Consider the following 11,914-nt stretch of genomic DNA (forward strand, 5'->3'; position numbering starts at 1 on the left):
CCTCAATTCGAGGCCCGATTCCAAAATAACTTACATATTTGAGTTCGTGGGGGAATGGATAAACGGGTTTTGGTTCGAACCTCGGGTTTTGACCATGTGGGCCCGGGGGCATTTTTGACCTTTTGGGGTAAATTGATGAAAAAGCTATAATTAGTCATTGGGTTTGATTTGTTTAGCACATATTGATATCATGAAGTCCTTATTGCATAGATTTGGTCGAGTTGGAGCCGAATTCGAGAGGGAAAGCGGTTGTGGAGGATTGTATTGGCCGCGAAAGTTGAGGTAAGTGTTTGGTTTAACCCTAGCTTGAGGGAATAGGAGTCGAGTCTTGTTTGCTAATTGCTAAATGATCGAGTACGATGTATAGGCGTGGTGACGAGTTCCTATACATTGGAGTCTAGCATTGTGACGACCCAAAGGGTCATCACCTGTTTCCTCATTCATTCCGCGCTTTCGAGGCCCTAAAAACCTCATTTTTACTTGCCTCGATTTGCGTGCGCAGTCCGGGCGCGTAGCCGGAAAGTTTATATGTTTAATTCTGTGAAAAATTTCAAAATATGGCTTTAAAATGATTAAAGTTGACTTTGGTCAATATTTTTGGTAAACGGACCCGGACCCGTGATTTGACGGTCCCGGAGGGTCCATTGAAAAATATGGGACTCGGGCATATTCCCGGAGTCGAATTCCAAGCTCTAGAGCCCGAGAAATGAATTTTTCTGTGAAATTGTTTTTCTGAAATTATTAAGGAAATTGGAAATGGAAATTTATTAAAAGACTATGGTATCGGGCTCGCATTTTGGTTCCGACGCCCGGTACAAGTCTTATATATGGTTTAAGCGCTTTCTGTGAAGTTTGGTTGAAATCGGACGTCATTCGACGTGTTTCGGACCTAAAACTCTAAGTTTGAAAGTTTATGAGATTTGATGAAAAAAATGATGATTTTGAGGCTTGATTCATTGATTTTGATGTTGTTTTGGCGATTTGATCGCTCGAGTAAGTTCGTAGGATGTTGTTGAGTTAGTGTGTGTATTTGGTTGGGAGCCCCGAGGGCTCGGGAGTGTTTCGGAGGTGGTTCGGGGTGTTTGGATCTTAGAAAATGCAGCAGAATTTGCTGCTGTCTTTTGCCCAGTTTTTCCTTCTATGCGATCGCATAGGATAGGCCGCGATCGTATAGAGCAAATTGCCAAGGCGCAGAAACCTTTCTATGCGATCGCATTACAGCTTCCGCGATAGCATTGTACAAAATTCAGCCCCCTTTTATTTTACTCTATGCGATCGCAATGTGTCTTATGCGATCACAAAGCACATCCAACCTGACCCTATGCGATCGCATCCTCTCTTCTGCGATCGCATAGGGCATTTTTGCCCAGCTATTTTAAAAGCCTAAAAACAGACCAGTGACGGGATATTTCACATAATACACACGAGTTCATCTTCTCCACAGCCCATAGGCGATTTTTAGAGCTATCCTTCACCAAAGCTTCTTGGGTAAGTATTATCTAACTCGTTTTCTTCATTTTCCATCATCATTTATCAAATTCCTAGACCTAAATCATGAAATCAAAGTAGAAACTAAGGGTTTTGGGTAGAGTTAGGGTTTTGAGAATTTTGGGTGATTCAACCTCAATTTGGGGTCGAATCTTAAAACAAATTATATATTTGAACTCGTGGGGTTATGGGTGATTGGGTTTTGGTCCGAGCCTCGTGTTTGGACCATGTGGGCCCGGTGTATAAATTTGGTATTTTTGGAAGAATGTTAGGAAATGCATATCTAGGCTATGGAATGTTGCCATTGAGTCTTTATTGATATTATTGAATTAATTATGCCTAAATATCATTGTTTCGGAGTCAGATTGTAGAGGAAAGGCGGTATTTGAGGATTGATTGCTATTCTTTGGACCGAGGTAAGTGTTTGATCTAACTTTGGCTTGAGGGAATAGGATTAGAGTGTTATTAATTGCTAATTGCTAAATGATCGAGTACGGTGTATAGGCACGGTGACGAGTATCTATACATCGGTGTCTAGCATGACCGTGGGTCCTTGTTTGCACGTATTTCTGATATTTTTGAGACTCTTCTATGCTAATTGACGAATTCTACATAATGTGAAGGGTTTGAGGATTGGTTATGAATTGTAAATTCTTGGGAGCGTTGGCTCGAACAATAAAAATACTATTGAGTAAGAAATGAAAGAAATGGAAAGAGATATGATAAATCCCTTGCCGGGATGGTGTTAGTATATTGATTATCTCCCTTGCCAGGATGTGAAAGTTGTTGTTGTTACTCCCTTTCCGGGATTTAGCTATTTAATTATGTTTTCCCTTGCCGGGACATTTCTTATTATTTGCTTATTCCCTCGCCCGTTTGGTTGTGATTGCTGTTTGGGTGAGGAAGAGTGATAATGCACGAAGGGTCATTCCGTGCTATGTTGATTATATTTGCACGAAGGGTCATTCCGTGCCATGTTTTGATTATATTTGTACGAAGGGTCATTCCGTGCCATGTTTTGATTATTTATGCACGAAGGGACATTCCGTGCTCTGATTTGACTATAATTGCACGAAGGATCATTCCGTGCCATGAAATGAGAGCTATGTGAGGAAAAGCACGAAGGGTGATGCCGTGCATTCTATTTGATTGTTTTTGGTGAGAATGAGAGTAAAAGCACGAAGGTTGATGCCGTGCAACTGTTGATTCTCCTGTTTTTGTTAATTATTGTTATCGCCCTGTTTCTTACTTAAGTTGATGACTTTATATCCGGATTGTACTCCCCCATAGCATGCTTCCCTCCCTAGGTAACTGTTTAATTTCGGTATTCTTTCCTTTATTGCATATATATATATATTGAACTGCACAGGTTGACTTGTTAGTCCTGTCTAGCCTCGTCACTACTTCGCCGGGGTTAGGCCAGGCACCTACCAGCACATGGGGTCGGTTGTGCTGATGCTACACTTCTGTGCTTTTTGCACAGATTACGGTACCGGAGCAGCTCTTGGACCACAGCAGTAGTTGATCGGGAGCCTTCTTCAGTCCAGGGACTTACGAGGTAGCCTAGCTGGCGTTCGCAGGCCGAAGTCCCTTTCCATATTTTCTGTTTGTTTACATTGTACAGAGACAGACATTATGTATTTTTCTATTCAGACTTGTTTGTAGCACTCTTTAGTGGTTCGTGAGACAGCGACTCCAGTCTTGGGTAGTGAAATATTAAGCTTCCGCATTTTGGGATTTCAGTTATTTATGTTTTAAAAGACTTCCGCATTTATTTAAAGACTCGTTATTTTATTATTGTTTTGTTGTTATCCGAAGATGTTTCGCTTGCCTAGCTCCAACAGTAGGCGCCATCACGACTCCCGATGGTGGGAAATCCGGGTCGTGATAAGCATGACCGTGAGTCCTTATATGAAGATTTTTGGATATTTTTATACCTTTCATGCTTTATAGATGGCTTCTATGCGTTGTAGACACCTTGTGAAAGATATTGTGATTGTGGAACTTCGTGGAGCATTGGCTCGGTCTAAAATACAAATGGTGAGAGCATATGAAATGAGAAAGGCCTTAGAGCTTGACACGAGTGCTAATGAGAATTAGGATATGAAAATGAAAGAAGAAGGAAATAACGATTTACTCTTGCATAGTTGTATTGGTTGTTTGTGTACCCTTGTTGGGATTTCCTTCCAAATACTTGTTTACTCCCTTGCCCTTTATTTGTGACTGTTGTTTGGGCAAGGTTGAGAGGTATACATTACGGAGCGGGTTGCGCGCTGCAACAATGTTAATTGTGGATTGGGTTGCATGCCGCAATAGTGATAATTGTGGATCAGGTTGCACGCTGCAACAGTGATAATTGTGGATCGGGTTGCACGCCGCAACAATGTTAATTGTGGATCGGGTTGCACGCCGCAACAGTGTTAATTGTGGATCGGGTTGCACGCCGCAACAGTGATAATTGTGGATCGGGTTGCACGCCGCAACAGTGTTGAAATGTATTAGGGTCGGGTTGCGCGCCGCAACAGTTATTGATGCAAATGTGTTTAGTGTTGGTATTAGTTTCTTGTTCGCCTTAAATTTTAAATTGCACCTAGATTGATTACTTTGGATTTACTGTTAATGTTGTTATCTCCCCACAACATGTTTCCCCTCCCATACTGTTAGTTGCTTTGTACCTCGATTTCTGCTGTATATTTATAATTGCACAGGTTTATGTCAGGTCCAGTCTAGCCTCGTCACTACTTCGCCGGGGTTAGACTAGGCACTTACCAGCACATAGGGTCGGTTGTGCTAATGCTACAGTCTGTGCATTTTTGCACAGGTCCAGGTATTGAGCAGCAGCAGCAGCATTAGCACGGGGGTGAACCTTCAGTCCAGAGAGACCCGAGGTAGCTTGCAGGCGTCCGCAGGCCCGACGTCTCCCTTCTACCTCTACATTTGGCTGTCATCTCATTGTACCCGAGATAAACAGATTATGTTTCTTTCAGACTTTGTATGTAGTACTCCTTAGATATTCGTGAGTATGTGACTCCAGTTGCGGGGTAGAGATATATGTGATGGAACTTCTGTATTATTGATCGTCTATCTTCATTTAAGTCTTCTGCTTATAGTTTTAATTCCGCCACCTTTATTTAATGTTGTTAATTATTAAAAAGGAACATGTGTTTAAGGAATTTGTTAATTAAGTTGGCTTGCCTAGCTCCGTTAGTAGGCGCCATCACGACTCCCGATGATGGAAAATCCGGGTCGTGACAGATTTTCAAATATATTGATCCTTGATAGGCTCACACTATGTGGTGTAAATGGGGAGGATCCATCACTTGAAGCATCATCATCTTCCTTCACAGCAGAGTGCTTGGATCCGGAGAGGTCAAGCAGAGCAAGAGTTTTCTTGATCTTTTCAGCAACATCGATTCCTCCTTCAGATGCATTTGTGGGAGATCTTGCTCCTTTTGAGGATGAAGAACCGAAAACAGGGGTTGAAGCGGACGGCACTTGGGGTGCTAAAGAGCTTGCTTTGCTCCTCGTAACTGGTCCGAAGCTTCAAAGGTAACATCGAGGATGCTTTCCACATCAGCATAGAACCTGGAGTTAGCAGCCTTGGTGGAAGTTGAACCGAAGTTGATTTTCTTTGAAGCCATTTTAGCGTTCCTGGATTTTGATTGTTGGAGAGAAGAGATGAGAGGTAAAGATAGTCCCACTGGGCGTGCCAAAATTTATAACGACTAAAATTTCGTTCCTGAAAATAATAATCAAGACAAGAAATATAGCGACAAATAAAAGTATTTGTATTTCAATAATTTATGCGGGTTACAATCTTTGAACAATCTTACGTTTAAAATATGTAATCCTCTGATTCTTCTCCTCACGACCGTCAATTCGAGAGCTTCGCTTGTTCTTGAATTGATGGACCACTTGTTGTTGGGATTTGACCACGAATGCGGAGCTAGGCTTTGATCACAAACGTGGAGGGTGGAAAACTTGCGGCTCACCCCTTGGAGACGACGACTTCTTGCTATGCGGAAGACTTGCGAATCACTACTGTGGAGGAGAGCTTCAATATGTATCTTTTTTTCCTGTCCTTTTGGCCTTATGGAGACCCCCTATTTATAGTTGTAGGGGAGGGAACTTGTGATAAACACATATCTTTTTCCTCCAGTTTGATTGGCCAACTTGAGTCATCAAACCTATCACTAAAGCTATGTGATAAGCTTGCACATAATTGGTTGAACCATGTCATTTGAATATTTGGCGACATTTGATTGGTCCTTACATTTGACTTGGCATGCTACATCACTTATGCACGTGGCATGATTTTAGTGGTCCTTGATTTGACTTGGCGCACCATGTCATTTGACACGTGGCATGGATTTTGGGCTTATCATTTGAAGTCCGACAGGATGAACTAGCCCAATTAACTCGGGCTCTTAATTAAATCCATTTACGCATATTGGATTTAAATAAAAAATTCAATTATTCTAGCCCGTAATCATTGTTTGGGCTGACACGTCTTTAAATTTATCATGTGGTCCAAATAATTTAATGGACTTAAACTCAAATAAAATTCATTCGTCTACAGAGTTGTATTTAATTTTTTAAAGCTATTTTGATCTAGCAATATTATATTCATGCTTTTTCCAAGGTTAGACCATGTTTCCAGTAAAAGACCATATTCCTTTACTACCAATTTTCGAGTATTTTTTATTGCCATAAGAAATCCAAGTAGGCATGTTCAAAACTAAATTGTAACCGTTAATCGGACTGTATAATTGGTTTATTAGTTTATTGGTATCGGATTTTTAGAGTAATGGTTGGTGAACAGATTGAAATTTTATAATTAATTAATGGTTTATCGATTTCGGAACGAATTACTCAATTTTCTTATCGGATAAACTATTACCTTATTAAGAATTTATATATTTACATTTTTACCCTTAATTTGTAGGCTTATCATTTAATTTTGCTTGTGCAAAATTCTAAGGTTGGCTTTTCTCATTTGATTTTCTTGTACAGAAGTGTGGCGTTGGGTTTCCTTATGTTTTAAATAAGAATGATGTCATATGGTACAGATACGAGGATGACTTTCATCCCGATTTCATCGGTGGATGTTAGATTGCATGTGATTTTAAAATTCATTATTCTTAGGTTTTAATTTTCATTGTTTCGTATTCCTAGATTTATATGAGTTTAGCTTCCTCTGAAGTACTTTGCTTGCATGAAAGTTCCAAAGACTATTTTGACTCTTAATTTTATTTCACCAATTATTTTCTCGAAAGTTCTCCAAACCTATTAAAATTTTCGTGGTACGAAAACACGTGGAGCTTCAATGCAGGAAAGGAAGACAGATGACTGAATCATAGTAATGGGAATGATATAAAGAGGCCATCTACCGGGAACAGTGCCACCTTATAGGAAAGGGTGTCGCGGAAAAATACACTATGTAGGTAGGTAAAAAAAATTATATGTATATTATACTATGTATTGAATCCCCTTAATTTCGTGGTATATTTACTTTTATATATTTTGACATCCCTTAACGAAAATTCTGGCTCGATCACTGCCGAGGAATATATATAATTTTTCTTCTCCTTCTCAACTCTTACTTTAGAATTTCAACAATAGCTCAAACGACTAAAAAGTTGGAAATTGAGTATGATTAGAGGTCCAAAAAAATTGTATCAGACAAAGTTAGAATTACAATTCTATCCAACATAAAATTATTTTTTGTAGGAATAATATAGCTTTCAAAGGGTATAAAAGTCAGTCAATATTTCGGAAATATTATAGTCAATCACTATTTAGCGTTTCAACATTCGTGCTTTTATAATAACTAGTATCTATGAACGTGCGTTGCACGTTAATAATGGCACGCGATGGTTTAAACATTTAAATTATTTAAATGTCGAAAAATATTATTACATTAGCATAATACCTGAATTCAAAATGAAAGGACATCATCAGAACTTACATAAATGATCAATTTAGTCATGTTAGGTAGATAATTATGTACTATAGTTTAAAAGTATTTAATGTGATGGTATCTTACCGAACATTTCTTTGTAGACGATGTATTTTAGTGTATGTTTCCTTCTAATATTTTGGTTGCTCTGCCATAACCAGAACTCTTGTTTTCGATATTGATATCCTTCTTGAAAGTGCAACATATAGTTGTTCGTGTAAGAAAATATATTGCAGTAAATATTCCAATATTTAGGATGTTTGTCGTTGTGCTTTACTTATTATCCAAAATTATTTACACACAAATTTAAAGTATATTATTTAGTTTAGGAAGACAAAAGTTGAATTCGGGGATGAAAATATACTTAGAATATATTGACCAGTATCATATTTTTTTTGCATGTATGGCATTATTGTCAAAACTTCTAAATACCATATGTGTGATATTACATAAGCTATTCGGCCGATCTAAGTTTTTCAGTAGCATGACGACATATTTTTCTTCAAAATCAATCTATATGCATTGGAAGCTCAATTTTAACTTAGTCTTTATATATACAGTGACACTAACATAGATAACGAAAAATAAACTTGACAATAAACTTGTATGGTAGAAGGCCATTTGGTATTAAAGTATTTAAGTATTCTTCTTGGTAGTTATTGTTGGTACATTTTCTGCTGAGTCAAAAAACTGAAAAGCACTTTTTTTTTACCATAAAACTTCACAAGCAACTTTTTATTTAATTGACCAACATATTCATTTTTGCTAGCTAAAATAGCTTTTTAATTTCTATTATGCAATTTGTACAAATTATGTTTTATTCAAATGATGGAAATATTTCCGTTATTAAATACACTACTATTACCATTAGGGTTGATAACTAAGTGTTCTAGAAGAACCAATTCATCTTTTATTGCATGCTCTTCTTCGTTTTTGACACGAAGCAAGAAGTCACTGAATACTGGATTCGTTTTTACTTTATATTTTTTGTTAGTTGAATCTTTTTCATTTTATTCCATAAGTATAATTTTGGCAAGGTAGTACAGTCTCTTCTTTCGTCGATTTTGGAACTACTGGTCGTACCTAACAGAAATCACCTTCCAAACTATTAGTTTTCACCAAAAGGTTCATTGATATTTAATATATCTCTAGAACTGCGAGCATTGTTTCGATCATTTGACACTTAACCATAAGCGCTTCATCCCATATTATTAATTATGCTTTCCTTTTAAATTTAGCACCACTGCTCTGCTTTTGTTATATATGTGATGTTGTTTTCAGTTGATTGAAGAGATATATCAAGTCTAAAGTGAGTTGCCTCATAACAAAATCCTTGTTGGTACACCACTTGTTATTATTGCTAAGAGTATCATGCCTTTTGATATGATATTTGCAAGTAATGCACGACATAGAAAAATTATTTCGATTCCCGCCGAAAGCATCTATAAAGGATAATCTCGCTATAGCTGAGTCGATTCTTTATAATATAGTCTTGAAAGCTTGTTCTTGTTCAAGATTTAGCTTTGATTGTGCTTTCTCAGACATTTGTATGGTCGTTTTATTCTTAATACTATACTAACCTTTTTTACTTTGTGATCTAATTTTTTTAATCTCTAACACTCTTTTTAAGTAATAAACCTAATACCCTAAGATTTTTATTAACTTGAAAAATTAATTTTACTCATAGGATGAATTTAAAAACAATTGAATTGGATTCTCTTGCTAAATAATTAATTGAAAGATTTAGTTATTTGATCTTATCATAAAAAATAATTTATTTTATGTTGATTAGATTCTTAATGTTCATCTTTTCTTTTGAATATTTAATCTTAATTATAATGTTATCCACCATAAATTTTATTTTCAACGAGTAAAAAGATCGATCTAACATTCCACTTTTAGATCTTTATATTTGCAGAATCATTAGTGCTATTGACTCCTGCGAGTCATTTTTCTTTCTCTCTTTTAAATATTCTTAAATAAATATTTTCTTAGTTGTTTCATAATTGTTATATTTTTCAGTATTACACAAAAAATTAATAAGAACAAAAATATTATTTGAGTAGAAAAATAGTTCAAATATAATATAAAAATATCTTGTGGGGTCATTTTTTCTTCTCAATTTCAACATTTTATGCAATCAATTTAACATCACTTTTATCTTTACTTGGTATTGGACATTATAGAGTGGGAATGTGTTGCCAATACGGAGGATTCTTATGAAATTGATTTTATTAAACCTTCCTACATATTTTAATAAGAATGTAATAGACAAAATTTTACTAATTTTAAAATCTTAAATATTAAAAAAATTAACATAGAAGATATTGTAGTCCAATGAGTTCTTTTGTTTAATATTTTATGGCTATTTTGGTCTATCAATATTATATTCGTGCTTTTATAATAATACTAGTTTTAGGGTACGCGCGGTGGGCGTGTACCCTATCTCAATAAGTATAAGTATAAAAAAAAATAATTGGAGTTATAAGATAAAGAGTAAAATCCTAAAAATAAAAGTATTTACCATAGATAGCTAATTTTATAAAGAAAAACTGCAAAAAAAGGAAGTCCTCGGTCATTAGTCATTATACTCAACTTAAGAAAATGTATAATTTTATAATTACACCAAATCGATTTCATATGGATTCATGTTTTTTTTTCACTTACCAGAACTTGTACTCACTACAAATAATGCTTATTTAAATTCTACGAACTTTATTGATTAATTAAATTAATATTAGGTGTATTGTACTTAATTTGCTTGTACTCACATGATTTATATAATTAATTCTCAGAATTACGACGAATAAGAAAATAATTTATATAACAATTTAACAACTAAGAGTCAAATTTTTTAATTATGTCAAAAATTTAACCATTAATTTAATTATTGTCAAACAACAACAACATACCCAGTAAAATCTCACTAGTGGGTCTGGGGAGGGTAGGATGTACGCAGACCTTACCCCTACCCCGGAAGGGTAGAGAGGCTGTTTCCGGGACACACTCGGCTCAACAGAAGAGATAATAATTTCAGAAAAAGAACGAAAGAAGAGATATGTAACAACAAAAGAAGCAAGAGAAGTGATAATAATATCTTAAAATAGACCAAATAAGTGAAAGGGAGTGCAATAATATAATCATATGCAAAATAACAAAATAGTATGAACACAACATATACCGCTACCAGACATAGGCAAACTCTATCAGACTACCCGGTACAAAGAGGGAAAAACTATGAACTACCCCCTAGCCTACAACCCTAATGCTCGACCTCCACGCTTTCCTATCAAGAGCCATGTCCTCAGAAATCTCGAGTCGCGCCATGTCTTGCCTGATCACCTCGCCCCAATTCTTCTTAGGCCGCCCTCTACCTCTTCTCGTACCTGCCAAAGCCAACCGCTCGCACCTCCTAACCGGGGAATCTATGGTTCTCCTCCGCACATGTCCAAACCACCTAAGCCTCGCTTCCCGCATCTTGTCGTCCACGGGAGCAACGCCCACCTTCTTCCTAATAACTTCATTCCCATATCTAATTTAATTATTGTCAAAATTTTATATATTAAAAAAATAATTAAATAACAATAATAATCAAGAGTACCTCCTAAGGATGTCATATTGTCATTAGATCTTGTAATATAAAACTTGTTCGACAACCTTCACTAAGATTTTTGTGATTTTTTTTCTGTATCAAACAACCTACTCATATTTAAGCTTCTAGTTATCTCATAAAAATGCTAAATTATATTGTTTGAACACTAACATTAATAGTGAAATATTAAGATATTATGCACGAAAAACAAAAATCTTAATAGCACAATGCTTCAACATAACCCCAATTTAGGTCGACTAATTTTTATTAATTTAGCAAGTTTTGCTATATATAAATACGAAATTACCTCTAGTCATGAATACAAAATTTGAAAAAGCCACATAAAAAGTAATATTAAGATGTTTCTTTTATTTTTTATTTGTTATATTAATAATCTTGAAGCCCAAATTCGAAAAGGACAAAATATAAAGACTCCTAATATGGATGACGTTGAAAGTGAAAGAAACTTTCTTTGTACGAATTGAAAGCGATTTGAAACTCTAGAATTGAAAATCAATATTATAAATATTAGATGAATAATAATATAATGACTATTCCTAAATAATAGGGAGTTAATTAAATAGCTATCACTAAATATTAGAAAAATAATAAAATGACTACTTTGTCTAATATGAACTTTACTTTAAAAGGGTAAAAAAAAAGCGAACGACATTTCGCTAAGGGCCTTCGTACTTTAAATATAGTATAGGTATAGATATAGAAGATATAGATAGTTTTAGATTCTCTTTTTTCTAAATGGATTTGAGCAATATAATACATTATCAAATTATATTAGTAATAGGACATTGTAATACGTTTTCAAATTAAATTAATAATAGAAACTTCAAAATACCTGAATAAGATATATATATATA

The sequence above is a fragment of the Nicotiana attenuata genome, unplaced genomic scaffold (genome assembly GCF_001879085.1).
Source record: "Nicotiana attenuata strain UT unplaced genomic scaffold, NIATTr2, whole genome shotgun sequence".
NCBI classification, from domain to species: Eukaryota; Viridiplantae; Streptophyta; class Magnoliopsida; order Solanales; family Solanaceae; genus Nicotiana; species Nicotiana attenuata.